This window comes from Bos grunniens, chromosome 1, assembly GCF_055505025.1.
Source record: "Bos grunniens cultivar Pamir isolate PY7600 chromosome 1, Bosgru_T2T1.0, whole genome shotgun sequence".
NCBI classification, from domain to species: domain Eukaryota; kingdom Metazoa; phylum Chordata; class Mammalia; order Artiodactyla; family Bovidae; genus Bos; species Bos grunniens.
In genome coordinates this window covers 27395930-27416288 of record NC_141165.1, presented here as the reverse complement: position 1 = coordinate 27416288, position 20359 = coordinate 27395930, and the positions used below count along the sequence as shown (strand labels likewise).

Below are 20359 nucleotides of genomic sequence, written 5' to 3'. Positions count from 1 at the left end.
TTCACACTGACTACGGTGAGCAAGGACCTCTTTAGGGCACTTCCTGAGGTGGTCGCTGCTTTTCTGACCTCACTAGGGACTATTAGGGCATCAAAGAAGGGAGTTTGGAGTTTTAACCTAAGAGAGTGAAGCGTGGAGCTTCTATTTACTAAGAGTAAATAAAAGTGATGTGTTTCTTTTAGATGACTCTTCCAATAAATGTATAGTTACCATGGGAGAAAGCAGGATGGGGTGAGGGGTAAACTGGGAGATTGGGATTGACATATACACACTACTATGTATAAAATAGATAATTAATCAGGAACTACTGTACAGCAAAGGGAATCTACTCAATCTGTAACGGCCTATATGGAAAAAAGAATCTAAAAAAGAAGAGACATATGTATATGTATAACTGATTCACTTTTCTGTACACCTGAAACTAACACAACACTGTAAATCAATTACACTCCAATTTAAAAAATTTTAAGAAATAAATAAACAATAAAATGCATTTTTTGAATTAAGGTCCCCAATAATATACCTAAGTAAAAAGTGTTACTAAAAGGCAGTAGTTTCCATTTTGTTTTTGGAAATCAGACCCAAAGAAGTAGTAAACTTAGAAGGCCTGAGATGCACCCCCCCACACACACACACACACAATGGGTCCCAGTACGTGCCACATCTCCTCTGATCCCGATTCAAGGAGGAGGAGCACCCTCAGCCTCATTCATTGCACAACCTAACATTTATTGTATTTTATATGCATTATCTCATTGACTCCTCCTCACAAAACCTTATACAAGTAAGATAACATTATTATAGTCCCCATGTTAGAGGTGAGAAAATAGGCTCAGTGATATTAAGTAACTTGCACACAAAGTTCTCAGTCACAAGTGGTAGGTCCAGAAGGCAGGCTTAGTTCCTCCTACTCCAGTACTTGATTTCTAACACCTTCAAGATCAGACATCTCCTGCTGCTCAAAGAATTCCTCAGTCAGTTCAGTCACTCAGTCATGTACAACTCTTTGTGACTCCATGGACTGCAGCACTCCAGGCTTCCCTGTCCATCACCAACTCGCGGAGCTTACTCAAACTCATGTCCATTGAGTCAGTGATGCCATCCAACCATCTCATCCTCTGTCATCCCCTTCTCCTCCCACTTGCAATCTTTCCCAGCATCAGGGTCTTTTCAAATGAGTCAGTTCTTCACATCAGGTGGCCAAAGTATTGGAGTTTCAGCTTCAGCATCAGTCCTTCCAATGAATATTCAGGACTGATTTCCTTTAGCATGGACTGGTTGGATCTCCTTGCTGTCCAAGGGACTCTCAAGAGTCTTCTCCAACACCACGGCTCAAAAGCATCAATTCTTCTGTGCTCAGCTTTCTTTATAGTCCAACTCTCACATCCATACATGACCACTGGAAAAACCATAGCTTTGACTAGACAGACCTTTGTTGGCAAAGTAATGTCTCTGATTTTTAATATGCTGTCTAGATTGGTCATAACTTTTCTTCCAAGGAGCAAGCATCTTTGAATTTCATGGCTGCAGTCACCATCTGCAGTGATTTTGGAGCCCCCCAAAATAAAGTCTGTCACTGTTTCCCCATCTATTTGCCATGAAGTGATGGGACCAGATGCCATGATCTTAGTTTTCTGAATGTTGAGTTTTAAACCAACTTTTTCCCTCTCCTCTTTCACTTTCATCAAGAGGCTCTTTAGTTCTTCATTTTCTGCCATAAGGATGGTGTCATCTGCATATCTTAAGCATGCATAAAGCCCTAGACAATGAAGGTAGGAAGTGGAAAAATGCATGGTCTCAGACCTTGCATGCTAAGTCACTTCAGTCGTGTGGGACTTTTTGTGACCCTATGGACTGGAGCCCACCAGGCTCCTGTGTCCACGGGATTCTCCAAGCAAGAATCCTGCAGTGGGCTTCTACGCCCTTCTCCAGAGGATTTTCCTGACCCAGTGATCAAACCCAGGTCTCCCACATTGCAGGTGGATTCTTTACCATCTGAGCCACCAAGGAAGCCCCTCTCTGCCCTCAAGGGCCTTCAATCTACTGAAGGCAAGAACAACAGTCAGAATTGCCACCATGTGGCTGGGATAGTTTTCTTGGAGAAGAATCTTAGCAGAAGTTCTGAAACAAAAGCTTTCACCAAAACCCCAGGGCCTAGGGCTTCTTCATGAACATGGCCCACTTCCTCCAGAATCCCAGAAACCCTTCATTTTGGCTTGTGCTTAACTGGAATAGGCAATGGGGGAGGGCTGGGCCATGCTCTGATGACCAAGCTGTCATGATGTAACCTTGACTTGACCTTGCTGTCTACCCACAGATGTCCTGGTCTGGAGGAAACACAATCTGTCATTTAGGCAGGAGCCAATACCAAGAATGGGGCTGGAATCATCGTGTTTATCCCTGTGAACTGCTGTCACATAGAAGCACTTTCAAAGGGCAGCTGATAAAATTGCTGTTTTGACCCTCCTTTTAGCTGAAAACCAGACACCGTCAAAATAGCTTTTCTTTTTATTAGCTACATTATTGGAGAAATGGTGAGGGATTGATTTCATAATTGATTCTCCAAATAAAGATAATGTCTGTAGAGTAAACAGGCAAGAGCTGACCAAGGAAGGATACGTGTGTGTGTGTGTGTGTGTGTGTGTGTGTATCTGCCTGTCCTAACGTGCGGCTATGTCTCATCTCAGAACATGTAGTCTGCTCAGACTTTGTTCATCCTCCGTAGACAAGACCTCTTTGCCCCCAGACCTCATGGAGTGCAGTCAACCAGGCTGCCTGGAACCATCCCTGATTTCAGTCTGAAAAGTAGCAAGCTCTAATGGAACAGCCATTATATCAACAGTCTCTAGAATGAATTAAAAGCTTAGAATAAAGTTATTCATTTAAGTGTTCAACCAATATTCACTGAGGCCAAGTTTCAGGGGATACAAAAGTCATCAAAAAAGCTAGTTCCTGCCCCTGGATAAGCTAGTAAGGAAGGCAGACATAAAACAAATAATTCTGTAAGCAAATATAAAGTACCACTAAATTAAAAATAAAAAGAATAAAGTATCAGAGATGGTAGTAGCTTGGCTGAAGGGGTGGGAACGGAGATGGACAGGATGGACAGACACAGAGAAGCTGAGACTAAGAGTGCTGACTGTAAAGGCAGTTCTCCCGTCCCTGACCTAGAACTGCAATATTCTGTGGTTTACATCTTCCTTGTCGGTCCGTTGTTTATTCAGATTATTTTAAAATCATAGAATCTTAAAGACCTGCAATCTTTAAAGTCATGGAATCTTAGTTTTTTTGTTTGGGTTGTTTCTTTTTTTCTTGTGGGATCTTAGTTTCCTGACCAGGGATGGAACCCAGACCCTGGCAGTGAAAGCACCAACTCCTAACCACTGGACTGTCAGGGAATTCCCAAGGAATCTTAACTGTTAAACTGTGGGCCATAGGGCCTTAGGTTTCTATGGGATACCCTGATATGCTCTGGGGATCTGAGACCTGTAGTCCCCACTTTTAACCAGTGCAGTCCCACTCTCATCTATTGGGAAAATCACCAATTTTACAGATGAGAAAACTTCCAGTTCCTTGGGGGCTGAAACCTCCTCTCTTCCTAGAAGGCACATTACTTTTCCAGTTCAGGGCACACTCCATCTTCCTAAGCCACCATTTTTGCAACCGCAGGGCCCTTCCTCTGCCTGGTGGGCTGCCATTAGGACCCGGGGAGCAAGCCCACCCCACAGGCCATGAGGCCTCACTGCGCCGTTTGTAGTCGCTCCTCGGGTCATCCCTGTCAAGCCCGTGGTGTCAGAAAGCACAGACCTGCACTGAGAGCCAGGTCACCCTGAGCTGTGGGGCCGCCGGCCGGAGCCCCTGTTTATTTTCCTTCCTGGACACACCGGTGACGCGGTGTTTGAAAATCTCCAATGAGACTGGAATGAGAGTCCACAGGAGAATGGACGGTCACCTCACAGAGGCCTGCTGGTGATTTGGAATGTCCTTCAGAAGGCTTTTTAATAAACTTTGTTTGTGGTCTGCCTTGATGAGGAACACATTTGCCTGGGATCGGCAGGGATGTTTGGTTTCTAGGCTTCCCTTTCTTGGCCTTAGAAGTTCTTGGTGGCAGTGGCTGCCTGCAGGCCCTGGGGACTCCCCTGTGGAGGGCTGACCTGCCTCCAGCTTTGTCCCCGTAACTTTAGTCCTGCTACACTCCTGGCCCCTGGTGTCCCTGATAAACTCCAGAGCTCAAAGTGCAGGGTCAGAAAGGTTTGAAAGTTCAACAGGAAAAAAAGGTCCCATTACCTTTTCTAAGAAGCTTCCAGGCTCAGCGCTGGAATTTGTTTTTTTTTAATCCATCAAATAATGTCTCTTTGCCTCCCGGCTCTCCCTGTTCCCTGCTTTCCCAGCCTACATCAACTGTGAGAATTTGTTTCAGTAGCTTACACACATAACAGTTTCTGGCCAAGAATCCCCACTAGAAAGAGGAAAACATTTACAGGCCTGCTCCTCCAACTGGGTTTATCTCCCAGGCAGGAGTAGGCAACAACCAGCTGCTTTTCTGGTTGTTTCCTACCTGTGTCCTGGTAGACACCCCACGTGTGGTAAGTGACCTGAAACTCTGTGCTGAACTATTTGTCCAAAAAGGGATGAGCACTCAGCCCATGTGCCCTGTGGCCTGAGATACACGCATATAGATGAACCTCCTGGAGAAGGGGTACTTCTTATTCCCGTTTGACTCGGGGGTGCACAAAGCAAAAAATGGTCCAGGGAAGACAGGTCTGCAGTAATCTGAGGTCAGGGGACAGGAAGGAGGCAGCAGAGCCATGATCCTGCTCCATTTTTTCAGGGTGACCTCCACACGGCCCAATGGAACAAATGCCCACGCTGAGTGAAACATTTGCCAAAAACTGTAACAGCATGGAATAGGGGTGGCAAGAAAGAGAGCTGGTAAGAAGCACACTACAGTTGACTAACAGCAAAGTCTGCGACCTGCTAGGGGTCAGGGCGGTGCCCAGGATAAGAGTTTCCTGCTGCTCCCTGGAGTCACACAAACTGCCAACAGTGGATTTAAAACCCACTCTGCTGTGTGCCCTTGAGCAAGTTGCTTAGCCTCTCGTCTTTTCTCCTCTGTGCAATGGGGATGACAGTACTTTCCTTGAAGAGCTGTTTTTGTTCATTTTTTTAATTTAGCTGCCCCGGGTCTCAGTTGCAGTATGTGGGATCATCAGTCTTCACTGTGACATGTGGGATTTGTAGTTGCAGCATGTGAACTCAGCTGTGGCATGTGGGATCTGGCTCCCTGACCAGGAATTGATCCCAGGCCCCCTGCATTGGGAGCACAAAGTTTTAGCCACTGGACCACCAGGGAGGTCCCAAAGAGCTGTTTTTATGGTTAGAAAATAATATATGATGTATGTATGTATACAAATGCATAGAAAGAAAACTGAAAGGATAAATCCCAAAGTTAGGAGACAGGCAAGAGAGTGGGGAGGGAACTGAAGGTGGGAGAGAAGGAGGGGCTTCGGCTTTCTTTCGCCAGGCAGATAAAGACAGTGTTGGGGGACAGAGAGAGAAGAAAAACTGTGATTCGTTTAATACTATGCTTCGCGCATTGCACACAGTAAATCCTTAGTAAACAGTAACTCTTGGTACTCACCTTTTTCTCTGAAGTCTTAGATACTTATGTGGTAAAGGACCTGTCACCATGAAAAGTCCCTTGTAGTAGTCCCTTTGGATTCTGACCTGGGGCAGAGGAAGGAGTGGTGGTCAAAGGGCCCCTGATCCTTTATTTTGGTTCAAAACCACCAACAGGAGAGGAAGCTGGATGTGTGGACACCCCGTGGGTTACTTTCTTGTTATGAAATCCGAGCGGGAGCAGTTCCCGCCTGGCTAGAAAACGTGTGACCTCCCTTCCGGCCTCGGCTGGAGCCCCTCTCAGGCTGTGCTCTTGCCAGACCCAGGCGGCCCCCCTCACAATACCATCCTGGAGGGGCAGCCCAGATATGCGGTACAAAAACACCCCCGCAGCAGCCCATTTCATAACATCACGTGTCCAAATAAATGGAGCTGTTGACTCAGGCTAATTCGATGAGGGGCCTTTCCTAAAGAGCAATCTGTGTGAAGCTAAGAAAAACAGGATTCTTGGTGGACTTAGGCTCCTAATCCCCAGCTTCCCCAGCAGAGCCATGGCCTGGAAGAGCTGGGGGGCCTCCCAGAGATGCCCTGTGACGAGTGGGCCAGAAGGCTGCATTCTTGTTCTGCAGCCTGCCTCGAGGCTTGCTCATCCCTCCAGGCTAGTTCATTCTGCCAGGGCAGGAGGATGGGGGCCTCCGGGCTGCAGTGGGGCCAGGACCCAGGCTGAGGGCTTCCCTGGGGCTGCACACCTGAGCTGTGGGCGACTGGGCCCAGTGAAGGTGCCCCACAAGCCCCTCACTGTTACCTCACATAGGCTTACTTTAACCCCAAGAGTTGGGTACCATTCAAGCTGTGATTATCCAGGCTTACTTTCCAAGGGGAAATTAAAGGGAGAGGTGGGTTTATGGGGAACCCCCCACCTCCACACACACACACACACCCCAGCATACAAAAGAAAAAGGAGGAAGACAAGAGGCGCTGTGTTATAAACATCTGCAGAGGGGCTGGCCCCCTGGCCAGGCCCACACTATCTTGCATCCACATCTCTTCTGTGAGTGCCTGTGAGCAGGGACCCTGTTCAAGACCTCTTTCCAAGTCACCTGGGGGTCAGTCAAGATCCAGGGCTTGTTTTGAGGAATAAATCTGGAAACTTGTGCCAAGGGCTTGGCCCCTTGCCCAGCCTGCAGCAAATGCTTCATCAGTGGTCTAGCCCTGTCCATGAGTCTTACAGGGCCGGCAAACAGTGGGTTGGAACTGTGGCTCCTGCCAGAACATGGGGAGTTTATAAATAGGGTAAACAAGACAGACATTAGAAAAGGGCCTCGGACCTTCAGCTAAGAACTAGGAGAACTGGAGTTCAGAGCATAGAGCAAGATTACAGAAAGACCCAGAAAGGGCTTCCTGAAGGAGCTGAAATTCCCAGAGGGGCCATGAAGGGACAGGCAGGATTTGGGCCCATGGAGACGAGAGAGGATGACATTCAAGTGCAGAAAAGGCAAACACAAAGGTGGGAAACCAGAAAGGAGTCCAGCAGGAGCAGAATGTCTGCAGGGGGCCAGCGGGAGAAGAGGTTAACATTTCAGAGGAGACGCTGGACCTCAAGTGGCCAAACAAGACCCTTAATGCAGGGATGGAGCCCAAACAGGAAGTGCTGCAGGTAAAACAGGAAGCTGCACCTTACTAACTGCCCTGTACAGCCAGCCAGGTCTGCCCCCTCGCCTCTACTCATGCACTTCCCTCACCTCTCTCACCTCCTGGACTTATCCTCCCATCTGCCCTCATACACACTCAAAACTAGCCCTCCCCAAGAAGCCTTCTGTAAGGGTTTGGGAGTCAGACTGGGCTTGAGCAAGTCACTCAACTTCAACAGACCTCCTCTTTATACTCACACTTGCTTAGCTGTGAAATGGGAAAAGTACCTACTTCTGTGGCTATACTGAGATGAAATTAGATAACATACGTAAAGTGCCTCATAAGTGTCTGACACATAGTAAGGAGGTTCTCAGTAAACACTTGGGGTCTGAATGGATTTCAAGCCATGTAACCTCCAACCTTTCCACCCTGTGAAGCCCTCTCTAATCTTTCCTTTTCTCCTCACACTTGTTGGCATAGGCTCCCCACTGGAACGCCTTCCCTACTCAGCCTAACACAGCACCCCACAGAGGCCCAGCTCAGCATCCTCAGGCCTGACATCACATGGTCCTAATTATGTACACCACATTATTCACTGTTCCCTCAGAGGTCAGACCTAGTTGTCCACTCCTTGGAGGCAGAGAACAGTCCACCTTCCCTCCACAGTAACCAGGATAAAGCTAGGTACGTGCTGTGCGCTGGGCAGGGACTGCAGCTCAAATATCTTCAAAGACCAGGCAGGTCACACAAATGAGGGATGCAAGCCTGGTGACGTACTTAGGGCATGGTGGGGCCTGTGGCAACCTGGCCAGCCTTGCTGTGTGTTGACTGGTTGACCAAGTTGCACAGGGAAGAGGCTCTTTAGAGACAGAAGTCCTGGATCCCTTGGTGGACAGGTGACTATAAGCCAAGAGGCTTCCCTCTCTCTGGACCACAGGGACACTATCTGTCCAGAGAAGCCAATAAACCCTTTCAGGCAGTTCCTAAGCCATGAAAAAGATCAAATGAGTTGGTGTTTCCAAGAACACTTTGAAAGCCTGAGGCCCTGTGGGACCTGAGGGACCATGTGCCGAAGTCTTAACATTTTCCCCAAACCAGGCCCCATATCTCAGATGATCAGGAATGGGTGTACTGTTAGGGGAGCTTAAAAGGCCCCTGCTGCCCAGCTGGGAGCCGCCTCCTATCTCCCCAAGATCTCTGGTGGCCCTGGCTCCACAAGAGGGTGGTAATTGGGTCCCTCTGGAAAACAGCAGAAGTGGCTTAAGGCAGCTGGAGGCGGCAGAAACCCTATCCCCTCCAGAACCCTGACATTCTCATCAGCTCCCTTCCCACCCACCAGCCACGGCTGCAGCTTCCTGGGACCACCTGGCTTCCTGCTTGCCTCTGTTCCCATGGCTCCCTGCAGCTCCTCTCCACTGCCTTGGCTGAGGCCAGTGACTGGAGCTGCTCCAGGGCTGTCTTCACTCCAAGGTCTTGGTGGCAGCTGCCAAATGGCACAGTGACCTCCTCAACCCCAGTTCCAACGTCGCTCACTTCCTGAGGCAGGGGGACACTGAGCCCCAATCTTTAGCCCAGCTTGACCCCAGACACTGAGGCCAGCTGTCACTGGCCACAAGGAGCACAAGCTGCCCATGAACAAGTGCGTTCCTGGCTTTGCATCAGAGATGTACTATGATATTAGGTTGGTGCAACCTTAATTATGGTTTTGAACTGTGAATTTTAAATCATTATAAGTAGGCAGAAACACATCTTTATTTATTAAAATAGGAGCCATTACAACTAACACACTTTTTATGAATAAGAAATGTTTGTTTATTCTTGTAGCATAAAAATCTGTGCTTCAGAATTTGAAAAACTCTTGGAAAGCATTTTCTGCCTCCTGCTGGCTGTGGAAGTGTTTTCCCTGCAAAAAGTTGTCAAGATGTTTGAAAAAGTGGTGTCGGTTGGCAAGAGGTCAGGCAAATGAGGCAAAACATCCAACCCAATTCATTCAACTTCTGAAATGTTGGTTGTGCGATATGGTCGGGCATTGTTGTAGAGAAGAACTGGGCCCTTTCTGTTGATCAATACTGGCTGCAGGAATTGCAGTTTTCGGAGCAGCTCATTGATTTGCTGAGCATACTTCTCAGATGTAATGCTTTCTCCAGGATTCAGAAAGCTGTAATGGATCAGATGGGCAGCAGACCACCAAACAGTGGTTATGACATTTTTATGGTACAAGTTTGGCTTTAGGAAATGCTTTGGAGCTTCTCAGTCCAATCACTGAGTTGGTCTTTGCCAGTGGTCATATAAGATCACTTTTCATTGCACGTCACAATCCGATTGAGAAATGGTTCACTGTTGTTGCATAGAATAAGAGAAGACAACACTTCAAAACAACAATTTTTTTTCCAGTCAGCTCATGAGGCACTCACTTACCAAGCTTTTTCACCTTTCCATTTGCTTCAAATGCCAAATGACCATAGAATGGTCAATGCTGAGTTCTTCAGCAACTTATGTAGTTGTAAGAGGATCAGCTTTGATGATGGCTCTCAATTGTCACTGTCAACTTGCGACAGCTGGCCACTCCACTCCTCATCTTCAATGCTCTCATCTCCTTTGCAAATGTCTTGAACCACCACTGTACTATTCTTTGTTAGCAATTCCTGGGCCAAATGCGTTGTTGAAGTTGCTAGTTTTCTCTACTGATTTACAACCCATTTTGAACTCAAATAAGAAAATCGCTCAAATTTGCTTTCTGTCTAACACAAATTCCATAATCTAAAATAAATATAAAATAAACAGCAAGTAATAAATTAGCCAAAAAAAACATAAAGCAAGAAATAAACATTAAAATGATGTATAACATAACCACATTTATTTAGAATGTATTCCAATACTGAATGGCAAATTTCAACAATGCAAAAACTGTGATTACTTTTACACCAACCTAATAGTTTCCAGGGCTCATGTATGCATGCTAAGTTGCTTCAGTCATGTCCAACTCTTTGCGACCCTATGGACTGTAACCTGCCAGGCTCCTCTGTCCGCAGGACTCTCCAAGCAAGAATACTGGAGTGGGTTGCCATGCCCTCCTCCTCCAGGGAATCTTCCTGACCCAGGGATCGAACCTGCATCTCTTACGTCTCCTGAATTAGCAGGCAGGTTCTTTACCACTAACGCCACCTGGGAAGCCCTGCCAGGCCTCAAGCACCAGCTATTTACCCAGCACTTTCCATATCCTTTCAACAGCCCCAAGAGGCGGTATTATTACACCCATTTTTCAGAAGGGAGAACTTCAGTTTGGAGAGGTTAGGTAACTTGCCAAGATACAGATATAGAATTTAACCCCAGTTCTCACTAAAAGCTATTGTGTGTGTGTGTGTGTGTGTATGGTGTGTGTATACATATACATATACACACACACCATCCCTCACCCATGAACATCCCCCTAGTTACTGCTCTTTCTCTCCCCACTTTTTATCTATTAATCTTAAGAAAATTATCTGGGGAATGCTCTGGTGATCCAGGACTTGGTGCTTTCACTGCCATGGCCCGGGTTCAATCCCTAGTTACTAACTAAGATCCTGCAAGCCACACAGTGTGACCAAGACAAAGAAAATTTTCTGTGCTCATTCTCTGCACTTCTTCATCTCCCTCAAATAACTTCAATCTGGCTGCTATACTATTTGCCTCACTCTCATGTCATAAAATAATATTTGTAAAATGTTCCTAGCAGGAGTAATATAACAGTAGGGGATTCAGAGGTAAAAACTATTCTATATAAAATAAGCTACAAGGATATATTATATAACACACAGCATATAACCAGTGTTTTATATAACTGTAAGTGGAGTACATGGGCTTCCCAGGTGGCTCAGTTGGTAAAGAATCCACCTGCTGATACAGACAGAGAAGGCAATGGCAACCCACTCCAGTACTCTTGCCTGGAAAATCCCATGGACGGAGGAGCCTGGTAGGCTGCCATCCATGGAGTCACACAGAGTTGGACACAACAGAAGTGACTTAGCAGCAGCTGATGCAGAAGACGCCAAGTTCAATCCCTGGGTCAGGAAGATCCCCTGGAGAAGGAAATAGAAACCCACTCCAATATTCTTGCCTGGGAAATCCCATGGACTGAGGAGCCTGGTGGGCTACAGTCCCAAGGGTTACAAAAAGTCAGACATGACTGAGTGAGTAAGCATAGCATGTAAGTGGAGTACAAACTTTAAAAATTGTGGATCACTCTATTGCACACCTGTAACTTATATAATAGTGTATATCAGCTATACTTCAAAAATAATAAGTAAATAAATACATATAATCATTTTTAAATGTTCATATTAGTTTTATTAGGGCTTACCAGGTGGCTTAGTGGTAAAGAATCCATCTGCCAAGCAGGAAACGCAAGTTCGATCCCTGGATAAGGAAGATCTCCTGGAGAAGGAAATGGCAACCCACTTCAGTATTCTTGTTTGGAAAATCCCAGACAGAGGAGCCTGGAGGGCTACAGTCCATGGGGTCACAAGAGTCAGACACAAATGAGCGGGTAAACAACAACAAACTCATCAACTTTATTATGGTATCTAAAAACTGTATGCAGCTCAGGTGTCTAACAATAGGAGAATGGATAAAGTAACTGTGTTATAGTCAAACAATGAAATATTACCCAGTAATAAAAATGAACAAAATACGGTACACATACCCACAAAATATGAGTGAATCTCAAGATTCTTTTCCTGAATGAAAGAATAATTACCCGAAAAAATAAACCTGGTAAGAATTTCTAAACCAGGCAAAACCAGTCCATGAAGGAAACAACAAAAGCGTTGCCTCTGTGTGGGGGCAGGGACTGACTGGGAGTGGGCAGGAGGGAACTTTCCTGCAGAGATGATGATACTCTATATCTTCATATTATACAGGTGGATACATCAGTCAAGACTCATGTGTGGTAGAGTTAATACTAGCTCATTTGTACATAGGGGGAAGAACCATAAATAAATATTTAACTCTGGTTAATCATATGTATGGGCTTTCCTGCTAGCTCAGACGGTAAAGAATCCACCTGCAATGCAGGAGACTGGGATTCAATCCCTGGGTTGGGAAGATTCCCTGGAAAAGGGAATGGCTATCCACTCCAGTATTCCTGCCTGGAGAATTCCATGGACAGAGGAGCCTGGCAGGGTATAGTCATGGGGTTGCAAAGAGTTGGACACGACTGAGCAACTAACATTTTTACTTTCAATAATATGTATGCCAAGTAATTCCCTGGTGGTCCAGTGGCTAGGACTCAGCATTCTCACTGCCAGGGGCCCACGTTCCACCCCTGGTTGAAGAAATAAGATCCCAGAAGCAACAAGGCACAGCCAAAAATATATATGTGTGTGTGTGTGTGTGTGTATGCTGAACAGGCTTCCTTGGTGGTTCAGACTGTAAAGAATCCACCTGCAATGGGGAAGACCTGGGTTTGATTCCTGGGTTGGGAAGATCCCCTGGAGGAGGATGGCAACCCACTGCAGTATTCTGGCCTGTAGAAACCCCATGGACAGAGGAGCCTGGTGTGTTACAGTCCATGGGGTCGCAAAGAGTCAGACATGACTGAGCGACTAAGCACAGCACATGCATGCTGAACTGTTTAGAGATGAAGTATACTGATGTCTGCAACTTATTTTGAAACTTATCAAAATACAAAAGGAATAGATGGATGACTAGAAGGATGGATAAATGGATAGACACATAATAAAGCAAATACAGCAAAACAACAATTGTAAACTCTGGGTAGATAGTATGTATATGTATTATGCTTGAAGATTTTTATAATGAAGTTGAAGATTTTTATAATGGAGGAAGGAGATCATTACCAATAACTTCCTAAAGGCTACATTAAATGAAATCAGAAAAACTGGGTTCAAAATCTTGACAAAGCCATTTCCTACCTGTCTGATCTAGGACAGGACTTAAATTTGCCAAGTCTCAACACAGTACTGCATAAAAAGAAGCTGATAAATAAGGTCTGTGCCACATAGTACTCGTGAGGATGACGTGAGAGAACATATATGAAGATCCTGGAGAGGTTCATCGTGACCTGAAGCTATAAGAGGAAGAAGGAGGAGAAGGAGGGAGTGGGGGGAGGGGAGGGAGGGGAGGGAAAAGAGAAAAAGGAGAGTCTTCTACTACAAACTTACAGAAACTCTAGATTTTAAAATAACTAATAAAAAAGATCATTTTTTTCAACTTCTTGCTCTCAAGAAAGAAAAATCCCTAGAACCAGAAATAGAGGGAACTGAAAGCCAGAAGAGCCGCACGAGAGAAGACACTGCGGAAGCCCCAGGCAAGGGGCAGAGGGCTTGCAGACTGCAAAATCTCCTTAAAGGCAGGGTGCTGCAATTTGAACTTTCTTATGGACACAAGAGACAGAGCTTTGGGATCACTCAAGTTAAATTAGGAATGAGAGTCCTACAGAAAGTCAGGACTTGTGAAGAGCTGCACCCTTAGTATAAAGCAGCTTAGAAAAACTTCCCCACCAGCCCAGAGACATAGCAATAAAACTTGTCTCTTCCTGATCGCCCATAAGAAATCAAAACACCATCCTTTCACCACGTGTTGGTTTAGAGGTGGACTTCTACCACCCACATTGTATAGCAATCCCAAGTCAAAAAATTAACAAATAAATTAAAAATAGTTTCCAAGCTGCTGATGCCTCCAGGGTACCTGGCAAAACCAAAATGAAACCTCTTTTTGAGGTCATTCCTACAACTCAGGCAGTCAGTATAGGATTCTCACCAGTAAAGAAATCACTAATGAAAATGGCAGACAACACAAAGAAAAGCTTACCATGAGCAACTTTTCAGACACAAAAAAAACAAGATAAATAGCATCCCAAGAGCTTCTCATAGATGAACATTCTGAAAGACTGTAAAATAAGTATGTTTAAAATAATAAAAGAGAAAAAGAGAAGAAACCAGAAACCATAATGAAATACCAGGCAGTTGTTTAAAGAACCAAACAAAATTTGTATAAATGAAAAAATAGTCATCAAAATTAAAATTTACTGGATGAGTAAAATCATATTTTAGATGGAGCTGAAAAGAAAATTACTGACTTAGAAAATAGCTATGAGGTGGTCACCCATAATATTGTACAAAGAGATAAAGCAATGGAAAGTATAAAAGATAATTATGTGAAAAAGAAAATTTTATAATAAAAAAGAACAAATAATGGGAGAAAAGATAATATTAAAAGATATAACAGCCAGAAATTCTCAAAAATGATGAATACTATGAATCTTCATGAAGAAGCAGCACTCCAGTCCTCAAACAAAATATACAAAAATAATTCCATGCCTAAACATACCATATTAAAACTGCAAAACATCAAGATAAAATCTTAAAACAGCTAGAGAGAACAGACACATTACCACAAAGGAACAATTAGGCTTAACTCAACTTCTCAGCAGACACCACAGATGCCAGAAAGTAACAGAACATTCCAAGTATCTTCCTTCCATGTGCTGAGGAAAAGTAACTGTCACCTGCAGTGTTCTATATCCAGTGATATTAACATTTAAGACAGAGAATGAAATTTCTTAATTTCACCAGGATTTTCTACTCACAAACTTTTGGTGAAAGCACCATGAAACTATATACATCGGGAAGAAGGAAATTAAACTCAAAAGGAAGAAATGGGTGAACAAAGAAAATGCAAACATGTAAGTGACTCTAAAATAAGCATTAACTGTAAAAACACACAGATAATTGTGACAAAGTCTTAGCACATAACAAGTGCTTGACTGCTGTTTATTGGTTGGTGGTGATTCTTGACTGCATATACCTCTCCTGAGACATAATGCTACGTGTGTTTTGGGCACAAACTCAAAAGCACTTCAGCTTATGGTTGTCATACCCTATTCACTTCTTCATTCCAGGAGTATTTTATCACTTCTGATCTGCATTTATTTTTTTTTTTTCCATCTTCTGTTGATGAGGGAGGGAATTCCAGTTTGAGTTCAGTCTAGTATTTTGAAACACCACTCGTTAAATTTTTAATGAACTGAAAAAATTATTCCCACCCCTCTGATACTGCACCCGACAAGAACAATCCCCACTGCCTGCCAAACTTCAGAAGAGTTAGATTCTTACATGGCGACTTGGGGCTCCAAGTACAGGTCTGTCTTTACTTACAATGGAGTTACCTCTCAATAAACCCTTCATAAGTTGAAAATATCGTCAGTCGAAAATGCATCTCATATACCTAATCTACTAAATATCATAGCTTAGCCTAGCCTGCCTTAAACACACTCAGAAGACTATAGTTGGGTAAAGCCTGTTTTATAATAAAGGGTTGAATATCCCATGCAGTTTATTGAACACTATATAGAAACTGAAAAACGGAGTGGCTGTATGGGTACAGAATGGTTGTTAGTATATCAGTTAGTTAATCTCATGGTCTCATAGCTGAGAGCTGCAGCTTGCTACCACTGCCCAGTATCACAAGAGTGTTATACCACATTATCACCAGGAAAAGATCAAACTGTGAAGTTCAGTTTTTACTGAATTTGTATCACTTCCACACCACTGTAAAGGCTAAAAATCAGAATTCAGGGACCGTGCGTATAAGTGTTCCAGCAACCAAAACAAAGTCACACAATGTCACTTCCACTGTACCGTACTGGTCAAGGTAATCACACAAACATCCAGATTCAAAGGGAGGGGACACAGACCCTACCCCTTAAAGCGAGGAATGCCACCGAATTTGGAGCTCTTATTTTAAAACTATCACCTGCAATGAGAACACAGCTGAAATTCGGTGCAATTAAAAGTAGGAGGCAGGCTTTACAGGTGGCTCTAGTGGTAAAGAACCCACCTGCCAACACAGCAGACGTAAGAGGCATGGGTTCAATCCCTGGGTTGCAAAGATCTCCTGGAGGAGGGCTTGACAACCCCTTCCAGTATTCTTGCCTGGAGAATCCCATGGACAGAAGAGCCCGGAAGGCTACAATCCATAGGGTCGCAGAGTTGGACACGAATGAAGCGACTTAGCGTGCACTCACACAAAAGTGAAAGGTAAATAACCAGTAACAACAATGAGATCTGTAAGTTACTGAGCACATCCCATGTTCCAGACACTTTCATATTTCACTTACCTTTATGCTGAACCTGTGATATAGGTAGGACTAATACACCCCATCTTACAGAGGAGGATGTGCACTCATAGGGTCAATGCGAATGCCCAAGGTCCTAGAACTAAAGAGTAGCCAGATTCAAATCCAGGACAGCCACAGGGCAAGGCCATCCTTTTACCCACCCTGCTATGCTAATTCTTAAAGTAACTGAGCAGGGATAGCATACTCCAGTCCTGGCTGCCTATGAGGAATCTGAGCTTGGAGCCAGCCATCAGGAGAGGGAGGTGGCACCCCAGAGCAGGGGCTTCCTGTATAAACAGGAGGCGCATGGGAAGCGGCACTGTGGTGCAGGGACAATGGGCAGTGAGCAGGCAGGGCCTCCTGTCTCCGGTGGGCGCTCAGGGCTGCGGGCGGCAGGGCAGGAACAGCTGGGGCCCTGACTCCCTGACGCCTGGCCCAGGAGAGGAACTGCCCCTCTCATGGCTTTCCCAGGAGGAAGTTCCCTACTGATTCTCGGGAAGCCCTTCCCATCCCAGGCCTCGGCTGTGCCTAGACCTCCTCTTTCTTCTTCAGGAGCATGTTGTCTTTAGGGCTAATCTGGGATACAGGCCTCCTCTGAAGTCCCCGTGGGCTGGAGGCTTGGAGGGTGTGGGCAAGCCAGGCCAGGCTCAGATGCCAGTCTAGGAGGCAGCCACCTGTGAAACGTGTGCTAAGGGAAAGAGCATAGGGCAATTAAAGGAAAAAAAAATTGGAATATGTAAAGTAAAAAGACCTGACTCCACATCGCAGCTACAGTTCTTACAGCTGTGTGACCTTGGGCAAGACACTTAACCTCTCTGAGCCAGTTTCCTCACTTGTCAACTCTGAAGAGTCGTTTGAAGGTTAAATGAGATAATTGGTGTAAAGTTACCAACACATAGTGAGAGTTACATAAACAGTACCTATGAGTATTTAAAGCACATAGAAGCTCCTCCAACCTCTGCCCAACAACCAGTTTACTGTAGCATCTAAACTTTCACCATCAGAGAGACTGTGTCACCACTAAAATCACCTCCTAAGAGGCAAGGCACCCCAAGTCTGGGAAGCCAGAGAAAGTGGGCTTGAGGGAGGGTCCCAAGCAGCCCCTCATCACTGCCTTCCCAAGGCTCCCCTTACACCACACTCTCCTGGTCACCCCCTCTTCTCTGTCAACTCCTGCTTTTTACTAACTCCTCAACTCTACCCATCTCTTTTTTTTTTTTTCTCTCTCCACCCTCCTTGGGTGTATTCATCCTGTCCCATCTATAGGTTGGTGACTCCCAAACCTCTCTCATGAGTCCATACCTGCACGTCCAACTGCCTCCCAAACATCTCTAGCTGGATGCCCCTTGGGCAGCTCAAATGCAACTTGTTCCTCACAGATAATCATCTCACGCAAGAAACCAGTGGGCCCTTCTCACCATCTTCCTGCTCCTTCCTTAGCAGGCCTATCACCTCTCCCCCCGTGTGCCCCTCACGTCCTTCCATCCTCTAAGCCACAGTCAGAATAGGCTTTCTAACAGACAAACCCTCCCTTTCACTCCTATTTGACATCCAAATGGCCTCAGGATAAAGTCCAAGTCCCTCAGGAAGGCACCCTTGGCCCTCAGTGATGGGTCAACGGGTAGAGCCTCATGGTTCACTGCCTGCCACCTCTCCCCAATACTGGGCACTGCCAAACCCAGCCGCAGGTGGTTCCCTAAGAACATCATTCCCTTCCTCTTAAGACTTAACCCCAGTATCACCTCCTCCAAGAAGACTTCCTCCTCCTTCCCCTCTCAGAACTTATCACACTATACTGTATATGCCTGTTGACCTACACAGCTCACAAAACTGTACTTTCTAAGGGCAAGAACAAGGCCTTCCTCTCTAGATCCCCAGGTCCAGCACAGGACCAGTATGAAGGTAGTGTCTGGATATGTTCATTTGAATGAATGAATGAATGAATGACAAATTCTGCCCAACAAGGAATGGTACCTAAAGGCAATCTTTGTGGGACAGCCAGTCTCAAGCAAACCCACATATATGATAGAAGCTTCCTCCTCCCAGATGAGTCATGTAGTTTATTTTTATTTAATTTTTGGCCACGCAGCAGGGCATCTTAGTTTTCAGACCAGTGGAACGGAAGCATGGAGTCTTAACCACTGGACCACCAGGGAAGTCCCAGCTCATGTAGTTTAAAGCTTGAAAACAATTTTGAGCCACAGCCCCAGAAGTCACGGAAATGATAGACATTCTGTAATGGCACTTTTTTAAAGACTCAAACCGGAGAGAAAAGGGGTGGGTGTGGGGGAGTGTGCGTGTTTGCACACACCAGTGAGGACACACGTGAACAACCGAATGTGAATGTGTGGGCACACCTGTGCAGAATATATGTGGAATGGTGGGCACACACTCACCATCTGTGATTTGTTCTCCATTCATCACTCTACAGATGAAAGAAGGACCACCCCGTGACATAGAAATAATGCCCCGGAACTTGCGAGCACCCATTTCTCAGGGAAAATTAGAGCCAAGGCAGCTCCGCCCGGCCCGCAGGAAGCTCCAGCTTCCCCGCACAGGGGTTCCCTCGTCTGGACTTTACCTCGTCTCCAATGTCGCCCCTGCCTAGAGACCGTCTTAGCTACGCCTTCTTGCGGCCACAGGAAGCTGCAGCGGGTCCCGCCGTCTCGGGGCGGATCCTCTCTTCCCTTCCAGGACAGGCCTTCGAGGAAGGGCTTAGCAGAGGCAGACAGTGAGGGGCCAGAGTCTCCAAGGACTCGAGGAGACAGGGAGATGGCCGGGCGACCGCAGGGCAGGCCCCAGCCGGCCCGGCCGCTCTAGGCGCGCGCGTCTGCGCTGAGAGCCGAGGGCCACGCACCACGCCCGGCGGAGGCCCCGCGCCCCAGGCTTCGGTGCGCTCCACACCGGCTTCCTGCGCCGCCGCGGGCAAGGATGACACGGTCGGAACGGCCCTGGCCCAGACCGCCGCCGGCCGCCGCTTCCGGCGCTGCAAAGCGAGGAAGCCCCCCGGCGGCGTCGGGCCAGCCGGCTTCCGGCCCGTGGGACGTGCAACGCGGGGTCAGCGTCCTGCACCCTCGGCACGCGGCGTGCCTGGCACACCCGGAAGCTGCCCCTTCCTTCCTCCACCCGAGGGCCTGGCAAGACGGCCCACACAGCCTTTGCCTTCTAGTCCTCCGGGAACCTCTCCCATCCAGAATTCCCTCCTCTTCATCCTGGCATCTCACCATCTTTGAACATACACGTTCGGACCCCAGCTGTTGGCCTAGCGTCCCTCCCATTCCCAGTTTCTACCTCTCTCAGAACTATCATGAAATCCTGGATTGAATCATACTAAAGTATCAATGACTAAAAACATTTGAAGGCCTCATCTTTCCCCAGACTAAATCTGCACCTAGGAGAAAGAAGCGCTAAACTTGGAATCTCAGACATTCATTCAACAAACATTTTCTGCACTGCAGGGACATCAGTAACTAAGAATACAAAGATAAGAACGCAGTCACCACCCTCAGGGAGTTCACACTCTAGGAGGAGATAAACAAATTAAGAAATAATTGACAGCAGAGGGTAATAATTGCTGAGATAGAAGGAAGCACCAACAAAGTGCCATAGGAGCCCAAACACCCAGCCCAGCCTGCAGATGTAGATTATTGCAATGGTTCCCAGCCTTTCTGGAACCAGAGACCAGTTTTGTGGAAGACAGCTTTTGCATGGCCCGGAAGTGGTGGGGATGGTTTCGGGACAATTCAAGCAGGTTACATTTATTGTGCACTGCACTTCTAATCTAATGCCTCCACTGATCTGACAGAAGGTACCAGTTTGCGGCCTGGAGGTTGGGTACCCCTGGATTACTAAGCCAGGGAATACCTCCCAAGAGAAGCCTATGCTTGAGCACACTTAAAGGATGAAGAGCAAGCAGCTGAGAGGATGAGCAAGTCACTTTTACCAAGACCCACATGACCAAGGATGCACACCTCATTTGGAGTGAGA

The 20359-nt window shown here is 46.2% G+C and overlaps 1 long non-coding RNA gene across 1 annotated transcript; it reads right to left on the bottom strand.

Annotated features, from left to right (window-relative positions):
• Positions 1-8985: 8985 nt before the first annotated feature.
• On the bottom strand, positions 8986-19600 carry LOC147379180 (uncharacterized). The gene is made up of 3 exons (XR_015151419.1): positions 18954-19600; positions 11594-11667; positions 8986-10011 (listed from the first exon to the last, which is right to left on the bottom strand). It is a non-coding gene; the product is annotated as an uncharacterized LOC147379180 (long non-coding RNA).
• Between the last annotated feature and the right edge of the window lie 759 nt (positions 19601-20359).